Source organism: Zingiber officinale, chromosome 3B (genome assembly GCF_018446385.1).
Source record: "Zingiber officinale cultivar Zhangliang chromosome 3B, Zo_v1.1, whole genome shotgun sequence".
Classification (NCBI taxonomy): domain Eukaryota; kingdom Viridiplantae; phylum Streptophyta; class Magnoliopsida; order Zingiberales; family Zingiberaceae; genus Zingiber; species Zingiber officinale.
In genome coordinates this window covers 12,055,757-12,072,982 of record NC_055991.1, presented here as the reverse complement: position 1 = coordinate 12,072,982, position 17,226 = coordinate 12,055,757, and positions in this window count along the sequence as shown.

The window sequence follows — 17,226 nt, the reverse complement described above, 5'->3', positions numbered from 1 at the left end:
TCAGAATCTAGTCACGATCTCGACTTAGATATCCGAAATGGATCTAAGTCAGATCGACGCCTAATGTTCCCTTTCCGGGAACGCGTCCTCACAGTCACTCCCCTCCAGTGACTTACTGTAAAATACTGAACAATTAATGATTAAATGATAAGGTTATTTGAGGAAATAATCTTATTGAAATTTTTAAAAAATTTTAGAAATTTTTCTGGAATTAATCAGAGCTCGTACAACATATTTAAGGGGGATGCACTTATGGGCTTGAGAAAAGCATGTTTGGAATAACCGAAAGTGAGAGTTGATTAAGGAATCAACTTAGGGTTTAATTGTGTTAAACCTAAGTATAGCTATAAAAAGCTCCACATCCCTAAATTTCTTACCCGACATCTCCTTTCCCCTCTCCACCGTCGCATCTCCCTCTCCCTCTCGCGCCGAACCTCTTCTCCCCAAATCCACCGCCGGCTCTCCTCTCCTCCGTCGATCCATGACTGCCGAATCCCCCTCTTCCCCGAGCCCTTCCTCTCGCAAGTTCCTGCACCACAATAGTCGGCGACCGTCTCCTCCTCCTCACGCGAGCACCACAGCCGCCGGTCTCCTTTCCTCCTCGCACGGGCACCATAGCCGGCGATCTCTCCCTCTGTTGAACCACAGTCACCGTCCATGTTGGGAGCCGTCGTCACACCCTTCAATTATGCCAAGCCCAGTGATCGATCCACCTCTCCATCTTCACCGCGTCGTGTCCTAGCTATGATCGCCGGTGTCGCTGGTCGTTGCGAGGGTCGCGGATCTCGTCTCCACCTCCATCTCCTGCTCCATTGTCGTTGCTACTCTCTTCCACCCCACAACCACCGCGGTGTTGGTTGCTACTCGGAAAACCTAGAGGTTCCACTGTACAAAAATTTTGTACAAAAGTCTGAACCTTTTCCTAGCTACCATGTGTTCTTTTAAATTAAATTTTGGATCGCCTGCGGAACTTAACACGTTTGATCCAAAACTTAATCTATTTGTTCTTTTGGGTTTTGACTTGGATCTCCTGCGGAACTTAACACGTTTGATCCAAATCACCTAAGTTATTAATTCCATTAAATATTAATTTCCAAAATTGGTTCCCAGTATTGACGTGGCGAGGCACATGACCTTCTTGGATATGGGAGCAACCACCACCGACTAGACAAAACCTTTTAAGGAAAGCTAATATTTAATTTCCTAAAATAACTTTAGGTCAACCGAAAAGAACAATCAAATCACAAGGAAAAGAAAAACAAAAGAACACTATATCGAAAACAAATTCGAAACACTAGAATCGTATGCCTCTTTTATTTAGTATTATTTTCAAAAATAACTAGTATGATGCGGAAAGAAAAATTACTAGTTATACCTTTTAGAAAGACCTCTTGATCTTCTACCGTATTCCTCTTCTAACCTCGGACGTTGTGTGGGCAACGATCTTCCAAGATGAGAACCACCTAGGCACCTTCTTCCTTCTTCCTTCAAGTTTCGGCCAAGCACAAGAACTTCCAAAGGATGAAGAATTTTCCACCAACCAAGCTCCAAGGGATGCATGCTTTTTCTCCTTCTTCTCCTTCCTTGATCCGGCCACATCCTCCAAGCTCCAAGAGATGATAGATTTCGGCCACAACAAGAGGAGAGAAGAGAAAGGGAAGGGCCGGCCACCACACCAAGGAAAAGAGGGAGAAAAATAGAATAGAGTCCTTAGCCTTGAAGCCTCCTCTACCCCCTCTTTTATAATCCTTGGTCTTGGCAAATAAGGAAAATTTAATAAAAACTTCCTTAATTCTTTTGCCATTGAAAAGGAAAATTTATTTAATTAAAACAATTTTCTCTTTTCAAATTACAATGGTCGGCCATAACAAATAATATCTCCAAGCAAATAAAATTTTAAACACCAATTAAAACTTCCTTATTTGCTTCCGGAAATTTATAAAAATTTCTCCAATAATTTTATCCATTCATGATTGGTTTATAAAAATGAAATTTAATAAATTAAAATCTTTCTTTTAAACATGTGGATAAAAAGAAAGTTATCTCTATAAATTAAAATCTCTTTTAATCTACAAATAAGGAAAGATATCAAATCTTTTCTTAATCTTTTGTAGAAACTTATAAAAGAGAATATTTAATTTTAAACTCTCTTTTAAATCATGAACATGGTTAAAAAGGAAAGTTTTCTTAAAATTTAAAATCCTCCTTTAATCAACAAATAAGGAAAGAATTCAAATTTTAAACTCACTTTTAAACATGTAGATGATTTACAAATAAGGAAAGTTTTTACCAAAACTTAAAACCATCCTTTTAAACTACAAATAAGGAAAGAGATTAATCTATTCTCTTAATCTTTTGTAGAAAGCTATAAAAGGAAATTTTTAATTTTTAAACTCTCTTTTAAAATCATGATATCCACATAAGAAATAATTTTAATAAAAATCCTTTTTAATATTCTAGTGGCCGGCCACCTAAGCTTGGGACCCAAGCTTTGGCCGGCCACCTACATGGCTCATCCACTTGGTCTTGGCCGGCCCTAGCTTGGTTTCCAAGCTAGCTTGGCCGGCCCCATTGAATGGGTAAGAAGGTGGGTATGCGGTGGGTATAAATCTCTATATACTAGAGGCTACGATAGAGACCGAGAGGAGGAATTAGTTTTGGTCTCCCGATAAAATTAAGCATCCCGTGCTCCCCCCGAACACACAACTTAATTTTATCAATAATAATTCATTCCACTAGAGAACTATTATTGAACTACCGCACCAATCCCAAATTACATTTTGGGCTCCTTTTTATCATGAGTGTGTTAGTCTCCCTGTGTTTAAGATAACAAATGTCCACTAATTAAGTAAGTTACTGACAACTCACTTAATTAATATCTAGCTCCAAAAGTAGTACCACTCAACTTCATCGTCATGTCGGACTAAGTCCACCTGCAGGGTTTAACATGACAATCCTTATGAGATCCTCTTGGGGACATTCTCAACCTAGATTACTAGGACACAGTTTCCTTCTATAATCAACAACACACACTATAAGTAATATCATTTCCCAACTTATCGGGCTTATTGATTCATCGAACTAAATCTCACCCATTGATAAATTAAAGAAATAAATATCAAATATATGTGCTTGTTATTATATTAAGATTAAGAACACACACTTTCATAATAACTGAGGTCTTTGTTCCTTTATAAAGTCAGTATAAAAGAAACGACCTCTAATGGTCCTACTCAATACACTCTTAGTGTACTAGTGTAATTATATAGTTAAGATAAACTAACACCTAATTATACTACGACCTTCCAATGGTTTGTTCCTTTCCATCATGGTCGTGAGCTACTGTTTATAATTTATACGGTACTGATAACATGATCTTCTGTGTGTGACACCACACACCATGTTATCTACAATATAAATTAATTGAACAACTACATTTATCACAAATGTAGACATTTGACCAATGTGATTCTTATTTCTAGATAAATGTTTTATACCAAAAGTAAGGCTTTTAGTATACATTTTAACAATCTCCCACTTATACTAAAAGACTAAGCTGCCATATCTGCTGCCATACATCTGATTCCCATGTCTTTCAAAAAACTCTTGCCTTAAGGACCTTAGGTTATCATCTGATGCAATCTAGGCGGCAACAACTTCTCCTCGTTATACAATTTCTCGTATTGGGTAGTACTTGCGCTCTATTGTGTTTACCTGCCTTATAGACTTATGGTTTCTTCGAGTTTGTTACTGCACCAATATCATTACAATGAATTGTAATAATCTTTGGACAAACTAGAAATCATATCTAAGTCTATCTTGAGGTTATTGATTCATTTATCTTTTATGGCTACCTCAGAGGCTTGCCATATACTCAGCTTCTATGGTGGAGTCCAGATAAACACCTATGCTTATCACTCTTCTATAGTTATGACTTTACCTCCTAAAGTAAACACAAAACCCCGAGGTTGACTTACTATTGTCCTTATCGATTGGAAATCAAAATCCGTGCAACCCACATGGACCAAATTAACTGCCTTGTAAGCTAGCATATAATCTTATGTGCCTCTAAGGTACTTTAATATATGCTTTACTGCAGTCCAATGTCCTTGTCCAGGGTTACTTTGATATCTGCTAACTATGCCCTTGGCAAAACAGATTTCTGATCTCGTGCATAGCATACATTAGGCTTCCGATAGCCGAAGCATAAAGATCTGCCTTCATTTTCTCTATCTCCTTTGATGTCTTCGAAGACATCTCTTTAGATAAAGCTACTCCAAGCCCAAAAGGTAAGAAATCTTTCTTTGGAGTTCTGCATGCTTAAAACGAGCAAGGATTTTTTTTCGATATATGAAGCTTGGGATAATTAAAATATTCTTTTCTTGCGATCCCTTATTACTTTGATCCCAAGAATATATTCATTCTCCCAAGTCCTTCATATCAAATTGCTTGGACAATCATACCCTTACTTCTGACAATATTTTGATATTATTTCCAACTACCAAAAATGTTATCTACGTATAGTACAAGAAATACCACCACGTTTCCATCACACTTTTTGTATACACAAGACTTATCCGATTACTAAATAAATCCATAGGTCTGGATTCCTTTGATAAACCGGATGTTCCAAGACCTTGAAGCTTTGCCTCAGTCCATAGACTGATTGAGCTTGCACATGAAATGTTCTTTGCCCTTTACAATGAACCCTTCTGGTTGCTTTGTATGGATGCTTTTTTCAAGACTTCCATTAAGGAATGCTGTCTTGACATCCACTTGCTAAATAGATAAAAGAATCCGGATAGACTTAAGCATGACTACCAGTGAAAAAGTTTCCTTTTTCATCAAGCCTTGCTTTGAAAGTTTCCACCTTCCCGTCTATCCATCTTTTCCTATTGTAGACATATTTTCACCCAATGGCTTTTACACCATCTGGTGGTTCTACAAGCTTCCAGATTTGATTAGAATACATATATTTTAATTATGTATTCATTGCTCTTTGCCAAGATGTTGCATCTTTATTTTGGAGTGTTTCATCATATTTCCGGGATCAGACTCATGTTCATTTGGGATCAAGTCCAAAAACTCTCCCAAAACATGAATCCTTTTGGTTGTTTGACAACCCTCCCACTATGATGATGTACTGCCTATAATTGTGTATCAATTATGACACGTGTTGCAGTTTCTTGTGATATTTCATCTTGTACAGTTGGTACTAGATTAGACATGTCCTTTATAATTTCTTTAAGAACAAATTTACTTATGGGCTTGTAGTTTATTACATAGTCCTTTTCTAAAAATCGATCATTGATGCTAACAATGACCTTCTGATTTTTAAGACTATAAACCTACTTTCATTTCTCTAGGATAACTTACAAACAAGTGAATTCCTGTCCAACTTATCATTGTCTCTCTTCAGCATATGTGCTGGACTACCCGAATTCGAATATGCTTCAAAATAGGCTTATGCCTATTTAGCAATTCTATATGAGTAGAGAGTTCTAACTTTGGAAGGTACTATATTCACTTCCGTTTTCAGAGTATATCCTTAAAATGAATTTGGTAATTTTCCAAATAACTCATCATCAATCTACTTATTTCCATAAGAGTCCTATACCTTCCTTTTTCTACACCATTCTGTATGGGTGTACCAGGTGCAGTTAGTTGGGATTGAATCCCTACTTCTGATAAGTGACTCCTAAATTCTCCCAAGAGGTACTTGCCACTATGATCCATAGTGACTTTTACTTTAACATTTCTCCGCATCAGCCTTATACTCTTTGAACTAATCAAAGTACTTAGTCTTGCGGTACATTAAGTAAATTTATTTATATCTTGAATAGTTGTCTATAAAATAGACAAAATATTCAATACTACCTCTTGTCTGGATAGTCATAGGATCATACAAATCAGAATGAACCAATTCCAACATATATTTGGCTTCATACCCCTTAGACTTAAAAGTTTCTTGGTTATTTTTCCTTCCAAGTAAGACTCGCAGGTTGGAAAGATTTCCACTACCAATGAACCCAAAAGTTCATCAGCTACCAATGAATCCTACTCAAGTTAATATAACCTAGCCTTAGATGCCAAAGATATATTGGTTCATTTCCGAAGGTTGCTTCCTCTTAAAGTTAGAAGATGTGTTATAATTTCCATTTATTACATCGTGGGAGTTATTGGATTATAAATTGTCAACCAACATACCAGAATAGATAACTTCTCTATTTTCTTTGATAACAATTTTGTTATCAAAATAGACACAATATCTATTCTATAATAGTTTAGAAACTGAAATCAGGTTCTTTCTAAACTTAGTACGTAAAGACAATTTCTAATAATCCATATTTTATTCCTATTAAAGGATAAACATCTCCCACTGCAACAGCTGCCACTTTTACAGCAGTGCCCATGTGGACGGTGTTTTTATTTTCATTTAGTTGTCGGGTTTCCTGGAACCCTGCAATGAATTGCGGTCATGATTAATGGCATCTGTATCTACACTCCAGGTTCTGGTAGATAACACCACTAAACATGTTTCAACTAATGAATTAAATACACCTATATTGTTCTTTAGTTCTAAAAGGACAGACTATCTTAATGTCCAAGTCCTATTTCCAATTATAACAATCGGGACTACTAAGTCTTTTCTATAGTATAACAACTAGGGAATTGACAAACATTTTAAATCCTAAGAATCACAAAAATATTTGGTCAAGATCAATTCCTTAAAATCCCCATGAATTTTGTATGCCACGATAGTGTGGACGTATACAAAATCAAAGAAGAGATTTTATCCATTAATTTTATTATCTCGTCAACTTTACTTTATGACGAATAAAATTAATAGTTGATCTTTCTTTGATCAAATATTTGGTCAAAACTTTTGAATTTAAAATAACATTGATTCCTCAAACAATATTATTTAAATTCACCAACACCTCAAACACCGTGAATTTTGCATGCCACGATAGTGTGGACGTATACAAAATTAAACATTTATAAGAGGAGAGGTTTACCCATTAATTATCTTGTCAATAAATCTTTATGACAAATAAAATTACCTCAAACACCGTGAATTTTGTATGCCACGATAGTGTGGACGTATACAAAATCAAACATTTGTAAGAGGGGTTTTTAATTTTATTATCTTGTCAACTTATTTATTTGACAAATCAATAGTTGATTTTCTTCGGTCACACAAATAATAGCAGTGACTCCGATGGGGAGGATACTATTAGACGTGTCTAAGTGTATACCATTACTTGACACTAAGTCCATTAATAAGATTATGCCTCTTCCGATGGGGAAGATCACATGCTCTTAATTAACTTCCTATAGTCATCCAAAATGAAAGTTTAGTCTAGTGATCCGCAAACAAGCTCATCCGATATGGAGGAAGGCACTCAGAGCCAACGCGCAAGCTTGTTGCATCACTTATAAACCAGTAATGGAGACCGTGGAATTTAATTAAAAATAAATCCCTCTCCCACTTAGTTATTTAAAGTGAGGAATTTTGACTATGCTAGCCTACTTAGCATGCATACTAACAAGCACACACAACACAGCATAAAAAGCAATAAACAGAAAAACTAATTTTCAACTATTATGGCTTTTATCTATTGCTGTCCTCCGTGTGTCGCCAACCCTAGCTGCTGCCATCTTTGGCCACCGCCACCGGGTCTAGTTGTCGCATCCATCTTGCTCCTTGTTCCGCTGTGCCTCTGGTCCTCAAAAGGTTCCACGCCTTGCAAGATTCGATCCGCGACATAAATAGAATTTTACATTCTCGATCCTATATTCCTCGAAGGAATGTACATGTAAACTAGATCGAACATAAAATAAAATTTACATCCATCGATCCTATATTCCATAAAAGGAATGTACATGCAACTAGATCAAAAATAAAATCCTAATAAAACTAAATACAGCTCTTTTATAATACAATCATGCACACACAATAAATGCCCTTGACATGTCCAAGGGTCCAATCACACACATAATAACTATAAGCCATAATAGTTGGATCATGCATCCACAAAGTTAGCACATCCTACTATTATCCTGCCTAAATTATGTATGACATGTGCATAATTAAACTAATACCAAATACACAGAGGCAAAACCCTAGCTCTGATACCAATTGTTGGTTGCTACTCGGAAAACCTAGAGGTTCCACTGTACAAAAATTTTGTACAAAGGTCTGAACCTTTTCCTAGCTACCATGTGTTCTTTTAAATTAAATTTTGGATCGCCTGCGGAACTTAACATGTTTGATCCAAAACTTAATATATTTGTTCTTTTAGGTTTTGACTTGGATCTCCTGCGGAACTTAACACGTTTGATCCAAATCACCTAAGTTATTAATTCCATTAAATATTAATTTCCAAAATTGGTTCCCAGTATTGACGTGGCGAGGCACATGACCTTCTTGGATATGGGAGCAACCACCACCGACTAGACAAAACCTTTTAAGGAAAGCTAATATTTAATTTCCTAAAATAACTTTAGGTCAACCGAAAAGAACAATCAAATCACAAGGAAAAGAAAAACAAAAGAACACTATATCAAAAACAAATTCGAAACACTAGAATCGTATGCCTCTTGTATTTAGTATTATTTCCAAAAATAACTAGTATGATGCGGAAAGAAAAATTACTAGTTATACCTTTTAGAAAGACCTCTTGATCTTCTACCGTATTCCTCTTCTAACCTCGGACGTTGTGTGGGCAACGATCTTCCAAGATGAGAACCACCTAGGCACCTTCTTCTTTCTTCCTTCAAGTTTCGGCCAAGATATCAAATCTTTCTTTTAAACATGTGGATAAAAAGAAAGTTATCTCTATAAATTAAAATCTCTTTTAATCTACAAATAAGGAAAGATATCAAATCTTTTCTTAATCTTTTGTAGAAACTTATAAAAGAGAATATTTAATTTTAAACTCTCTTTTAAATCATGAACATGGTTAAAAAGGAAAGTTTTCTTAAAATTTAAAATCCTCCTTTAATCAACAAATAAGGAAAGATTTCAAATTTTAAACTCTCTTTTAAACATGTAGATGATTTACAAATAAGGAAAGTTTTTACCAAAAATTAAAACCATCCTTTTAAACTATAAATAAGGAAAGAGATTAATCTCTTCTCTTAATCTTTTGTAGAAAGATATAAAAGGAAATTTTTAATTTTTAAACTCTCTTTTAAAATCATGATATCCACATAAGAAATAATTTTAATAAAAATCCTTTTTAATATTCTAGTGGCCGGCCACCTACATGGCTCATCCACTTGGTCTTGGTCGGCCCTAGCTTGGTTTCCAAGCTAGCTTGGCTGGCCCCATTGAATGGGTAAGAAGGTGGGTATGCGGTGGGTATAAATCTCTATATACTAGAGGCTACGATAGGGACCGAGAGGAGGAATTAGTTTTGGTCTCCCGATAAAATTAAGCATCCCGTGCTCGTCCCGAACACACAACTTAATTTTATCAATAATAATTCATTCCACTAGAGAACTATTATTGAACTATCGCACCAATCCCAAATTACATTTTGGGCTCCTTCTTATCATGAGTGTGTTAGTCTCCCTGTGTTTAAGATAACAAATGTCCACTAATTAAGTAAGTTACTGACAACTCACTTAATTAATATCTAGCTCCAAAAGCAGTACCACTCAACTTCATCGTCATGTCAGACTAAGTCCACCTGCAGGGTTTAACATGACAATCCTTATGAGCTCCTCTTGGGGACATTCTCAACCTAGATTACTAGGACACAGTTTCTTTCTATAATCAACAACACACACTATAAGTAATATCATTTCCCAACTTATCGGGCTTATTGATTCATCGAACTAAATCTCACCCATTGATAAATTAAAGGAATAAATATCAAATATATGTGCTTGTTATTATATTAAGATTAAGAACACACACTTCCATAATAACTGAGGTCTTTGTTCCTTTATAAAGTCAGTATAAAAGAAACGACCTCTAATGATCCTACTCAATACACTCTTAGTGTACTAGTGTAATTATATAGTTAAGATAAACTAACACCTAATTACACTACAACCTTCCAATGGTTTGTTCCTTTCCATCATGGTCGTGAGCTACTGTTTATAATTTATAAGGTACTGATAACATGATCTTCTGTGTGTGACACCACACACCATGTTATCTACAATATAAATTAATTGAACAACTACATTTATCACAAATGTAGACATTTGACCAATGTGATTCTTATTTCTAGATAAATGTTTTATACCAAAAGCAAGGCTTTTAGTATACATTCTAACACGCGGACCACTGGAAAAGAAGAGGCAAGCTTCTACACCCTCATAGCTTCATCCACAGTCGATTGCCATTGTTACTCATCACTAGAGGAGTTGTAGGGTAACAAAATCTTTAACCCAGTTAGATCTATTCATTGATTTGGTTAATTGAACATTGTTGAGGTCGATTTGAGTTACTTGAGTTATGATGCTTGAGAGTTAATTCAAGTTAGCTTAATCCAGTGTAGTTGTGATTTTTGTGGATGGGTTGATCAATTGGTAATGAAGTAATTGAGTTTAGATTGATTATGCTTCTAGTATACCCTAATTGGAGGTTAAATGATTAGGGTTGCTTAATCTATTTAGTCATGAAATTAGAAATTCATTTATGAGTTGATTTCTCTAGTTGAATTAATTCACCAGGATGTTATCTACGAAGAAGTATTGGATTATCAAAAGGAATGGAAACATAGTTACCTAATCGTATTAGGATTGAGTTTTGGGGTTTAGCAAGTTGTTATATATGTGATTAGCTAAATCATATATCATATTATTTGCAGGACGTTGATTTGAGATGAGCGTATCGACGTGAGATTATTTACCATAATCGACATATAAAGGCGGGTACTTATTGCTTTGTTTCTTTTAGTACTTTGACCTTGGTGCATGAACTATTTTGGACAAGAAACTGTTTTTACCTTGACTCCACTCTTATTTTCTTGCGCTTGATACTTCCACTCGATCTTTGAGAAACTCATTTTCAAATCTATACAGTCTCTTGTTGTTGTCCATGATAAGTAGCAGATACTAGATACCATATTTGTATGCTTTGACTGTTATTTATTTATGTACCGTATTGAACATGCTGGCCTCATGTAGCATACCTAATTTTTGCTTATATTTGTATGATGACTGTTGCATTTGGCACATCATATCATGTCATGCATGTCAACGATCAATTCTCCCTTGCGGTCGAGAGAGTCGTTGACCGGGGTTGCATCCTCGGCCACTCGAGAGAGTGGTAGCTGGAGTTGATGCCGCTTGTCCTGTCGTGCCGCACTCAGCCACTCATGGGTAGTGGTAGCTGGGGTTACGAGTAGCAGGGATCCATCACATATGTAGCTAGTTAGCTACTATGCAACTGTCTCCTTGGCCACTTGAGAGAGTGATAGCTAGAGTGGCGTACAGTCTGTCACTGACTCGGCCTCTCGACCATACAAGGGGTCATGGTGCAGAGAGGTGGGCAGGAGTGATCATCTGTGCATACACTGTTTGTTATTATAATTGCTTTGGCTGCTGCTGTTTATATATGTTGTTATTGCTTACTTACTGTTGTTGCTCACTTATGCTGCTATGCTTGCTTATGTTGAGATATACCCTCGTTGTAGGTGTGTAATCCTTGGTTTACTTATTGGAAGTTTGTATATACCTTACACATTTCCTCTGTAGTTATGAGCATACTGTAGCATATTAGTACTACTTATGACCTTCTATTACTAGCCTAGGATATGGTTTCAGGTATGAGCATTTATTATGATTTTGTTTTAGTATCTGCTACTCCCCTTATGAGACTGTATTCCTTTTGGCATTCTCTATTTGTTTATATATGTTCATGCATTATCTTTCCTTACCCGCTGAGTTCCAATACTCACCACCTCGCAAATTGGTTTTCTTTCGCCAGGTAACAGGTAGATGAGTCATGGATGCTTGGAGAGTTTTGGCTGCCAGTCCCACGTCACACTCGAAGATAGTTTTCTTTTTGGGTTTTGTTACTGTTTGGGTGGTATGTTAATTTTGCGTATTTTGCTCTTGAACAAGTCGATATGGATTTTTGGAGTCTAGTCTGGTGGTTGCAGGTATTTTAGTTAGTGACTTTGTTGGTTTTACATTCGTATTATTTAATGATTTTCCGCTGCGTTTGATACAGTCATGTGAGCTGTTATTATACTGCATGGTTGTGTATTTACTTTTATCCGTGTGGGCTTATTATACTGCGTGGTTGTGTTTATTTTGTTCCAGCCGAGTGGACTGATGATATAAACTGCGTGGTTGTTTATATATTCCAGCCGTATGTGGCTGATGTATATTTTGTATGTAGTAATGCTTCAGATTGTCATCCGTACAGGGGAGATGTTGCCGAAATTTCTTCTAATAGGGACTACCTGGGGCGTGACACTTACCTTAACTTACCAGCCAAACGTCCCGTCAGCCCTTCGACCTGTTTGAACTTCGTGCCAGCTATCCGGTCAGCCCGTTGACCTAGCTGGACTTCGTGTCAAACGTCTGGTCAGCCTGTCGACCCATTTGGACTTCGTTCCAGCTATCCGGTCGGCCCGTTGACCTAGCTGGGCTTCGTGCCAGACATCAGGTCAGCCCGTCGACCTGTCTGGGCTTCTCCTGCATACTCAGTCAGAGTGTTAAATAACAACGAAACTAACTTAACATATTTTTTCATTCATCAAAATTTGAGTTAGACCGTTAGTGCTAACCGCACCAACAATCTCCCCCTTTTTGATGCAATGACAACCTGGTTAAGTTAGTGAAAAAATATGCAAGAAAAAATATGCAAGAAAAAATAAGCATTTATAAGGTTGTTAAGTTAACTTTATTTTAAATTTTGTTGTTTAACTAACTTAAACCACCGCTTTGTTTTAAATTTTATTGTTTAACTAACTTAAACCACCTAACCCTCCCCCTTTGACATTCATCAAAAATCAACATAGAATAAAAAAATGCAAGGAAGTCTAGAAATGTAAGTCATATTAGCTTAGGGGGGTTTAAGCTAGAAATATAAAAAGATAACTTAAGCTTTTACCTTTTTCAAGAAAATAGTTAACTTTAGAAAGATGACTTAAATATAGGTAACTTTAAAATTTGTAATTTTAACTTAAATTTTTTTTAAAAAATAAGTTCTGCAAAACTATTAGGGTTAAGTCCAATTTTCAAATCAAGATTTCAAAACTAAATTAGATTTTATTTCCCAAGACTTAGTTTAAATCTGTTTTCAAACCTAAGTTTGTTTTAAGTAAATTTTCAAAAATATGTTTTGAAAACTAAGTAGAGTATAATTTTCAAACCTAAATTTAAATAGTCCAATTAAGGAAGTCTAACTTTCAAAACTAAGTTTGAAAATTTTGAAACACTTAGCTAGTGTTAAACTGATTTAAAAAGAGATATTTTTCAAAATAGGTATAAAAATAATTAATCCTCCCCCTGAACATGACATTACAAAAGTTGTCTAACCAATTAGCTACTTACTAACTATTAGAGGATAGCAGCTTTCACTTGGTTAGTTAGGTTAAGTCTAATTCTAATCAATTAGTGTTTGACTAAACTGACTGACTTAATCTGATTAATGTCTATTTGGTATTTAACGCCCAGACTTATGCCGATGTACTGAAATAAGTATCTTAAGTCCAGGCAATTTGCCTATGCATCTCACCCCTTTCAATGTTCGACAATCACAAACAAGAGAATCCTAGGGTGTTGGTGAGATGCTCAAGTATTAGCCCTAAGGGAACATGCTTTCTAAGGAATTGTTCTAGTCTAAGACTAAAATTGATTTAAAATTCTAGAAGTGGAAGATTTTAAAAAAGATTTTATCCTAGAATTTGAAAATACTATTTTTGAAAACAGTTTTTGCAATTTTAGTATCCTAGTTTATTAAACACATCAGGATAAATCATTGTCAGAGTCAAGATATACCTAAGTCGGAGTAACCCAGAATAGCATAAGTCAATGTCAAGGCCAAAATACAATGATCATAATAAATATACATAGTGATGATGAAGTCTATCGAGATGAGGAGGGGGGGGGTGGTCCGGATCCCAAGGAACGTAACATCTCGATCAACTCAGTGTGACGGGTCTGGTCATCCTCTCGGGAACTGGATAGATCACGTCGAAGGTCGGAGATCTCCTGTCTCACGTCTCGTCTCAAGTCGGAGACCTCTTGACGGAGACCCGTCATGGATAGCTCGAGTCTGACAACTCGATCACCTAGTGTGCGAGGAACGGGACGAGGTGCTCGGCCTGGAGGTGGAGGTGGTACAGGGGTCAGAGCGTCCTCGCCGAATAGTGCGACCATAAGCTCATCCTGCTCTGCCTCCTCATGGGCATCTAGGTCTGGTTGGTGTTGTGCCCCCCTTCGCCAAGATAGGACACCCTCATCATCTATATGGACACCTCCTAGAGAGAAGTTCCTAGGTCCTAAGACGTCGAACTCAGTCATGATTCGGATATCGCCTCGGGTGACGTTAATACGTAGGGAGGCGAAATATGCTGTCAAAATATGACAATACGGCATATGAATTCGAGCGCTGGTGGTGACCCCAGCTGAGTGGATAATGGTTTGAAAGATATGTAAACTAATATCTATATCTAATTTATGGCAAAGGGCATACAAGAGAAAGGAATAAAATGAACGCATCATTGTTATATCGCGAGTGGACGACGGTAAGATGTAGAAGACTAAAACCCTATAGAGTACATAATCGTGAACTCGAAGGGATACTGACCTAAACATAATCACAGTGGGTACTCTCTACAAAAATATGAGTAAATCGTATCTAGAGTAACGTGCGAGTAAGAATCACCAAATGGTAGATCCCTAGGAGGGTAACACTGAAAAGGGGACGTGGATGGTTGTAACTCTAAAAAGTCCTGAATAATGGTAGGAGCTAACGTGATATCCGTACCAGCTACCCTACTAGTATAAGTAAGATCATCTACCCTAACTAATTTGTTATAAAATTATGCGCATAAACTTATGTTTACTGAACTGGTACAGTAAACAAGGTTCTATAAGTTATAGTGGTTAATGACCTCTACAGCTGGAATACAGGAACATAAGAAAAACTGTCTCTCTAAGCACCTAGTCCTAATAGGCATATAAATGGTAGACTCAACCTAATCCTAAGTTCTTCAGTAGGGAACCTAGGGTCAACACTAGCAGTAGAGGACCCAGCACCAGATCTAGAACGTTTTCTACATTATATAAAAAACTATGCTAAGCATAGAAAAAATAAGTGAAATATTTAAAGAAAACTTAGGGGGGAAAAAGAAATTTACCGAGGCATCGTGAATAATATTTTTAGAAATGACGACCTCTGTTGACTCGCAGCCACGTAATGACCGAAGAAACGAGGAAAATTCTAATTAGCACTTCCTCTTTCGTTGAGGCTCGAAGAAAGCTTTTACAAGAGATAAATAAGTGTGGTGCAAGAGGAGGGGGTGCCCTGCCCCCCCTTTTATAGAGAGGTCTGGGCGCCCGTAATCACTCCGGGCGCCCGAAGTATAGTGGGGCGGGGCACCTGGAGTCCCTTCCGGGTTCCCCGGATTGCTATACCAGGGGTGCTCGCCCCTGGTTTTTTACCAGGGAAATTATTATTATTATTTGTTTAACATAATTGTTAAAGTTTGTTTTTAAAAAAAATTAAAAGAATTTTTAAAGTTTTCAAGAGATTTTTTAAAATAGTTTTTAAAGTTTTTAAAGTTTTTAAAAGAATTTTTAAAAGGATTTTTAAAGTTTTTCAAAAGAATATTTAAAATAAATTTTAAATTTTTTCAAAAGAATTTTTAAAGTAAATTTTAAAGTTTTTCAAAAGAATTTTTAAAATAATTTTTAAATTTTTCCAAAGATTTTTTAAAGCTTTTCAAAAGAATTTTTAAAATAATTTTTAAAGTTTTTCAAAAGAAAAAAAATCATTTTTAAAGTTTTTCAAAAGAATTTTTAAAATAAATTTTAAAGTTTTTCAAAATAATTTTTTAAAAAAAAAATTAAAAGTTTTTAAAATAATTTCTTAAAGTTTTTAAAAGAATTTTTAAATACTTATTTATTTATATATATATATATATTTATTTTATTTTATTTTATTTTAATTTAATTTAATTTAATTTAATTTATTTAAATTTAATTGATTTTAATTTAATTTAAATGATTTTAATTTAATTTAATTGATTCTATTTTAATTTAATTTAATTTAATTGATTTTATTTTAATTTATTTTATTTAAAATTTTAAATCTTTAGTCATCTCACCCGATCTATGTCTTCAATCAGAGAATCATATAATTTTGTGAGATGAATTAGGTTCAGTTTTAGGCTTTGGTTTAACTTTGTGTTAGATTCAGGTTTAGTTTTGGGCTCAACAAATAGGAATTCTCTAGATAAACTTTTGGGCTATAGTGAGTCACTTGGACATCATTAGAGTAACCATGCCTTCGAGGTTTTCGAAATAGTCCTATCCACTGAACTTAATACAAAACCTTGGTTTAACTGGTTAGAATCCATAAAGGGTAGCTTCGGGTTGTTCCATTTAGCCAAATGCACCAGGTCGAAGTCATATCTTCCTAGACATGAATAGACTAAGCTTCCCTAACGTATTATCATCCAAAACTTCACCGGTACCATAGGTCAAGTTAAACTTTGTCCCTTTCTAACTAGTCCTAATTACCCTGCCGAGTAGGTTAGTTTTGGTTATCCTATTAGATAGATTATTTTTGAAGGTGTCAGCTATTTTGGAGCCTCCCCCTGAATTATTGTCCTTTATTTTTGATTTTTAGTTCTTGGTTTATGTCTGTTCTTTTTATAATTATAATTGACTTAATGATATTCTAAGTTTTGGTGGGTTTTAAAATATTTAGATTTTGAATTTGTTGGTCTAGGTTTGTATTTTGGTTTTTGATTTGATTTATTCGATTTTACATAATATATTTTTTCTTTGGGTATGTAGTATTGGTTAAGTCCTACTTGCATGGTTAAGCACGCTTTCGGAACCCAAGCTTTACTTGAATGTTTGTATTGGGTTATTAATGATTTAAATGTTTTATTTGAACTTGACTTGTAGCCAAGTCCGGTTTTGTTGTAAATTACTTTTTGATTATTTAAAATTAGATCTAAATTCTTAGATCTTGTTGTAAATTTTTCTAAGAGGTCTTTTAATTTATTAATTTCTATT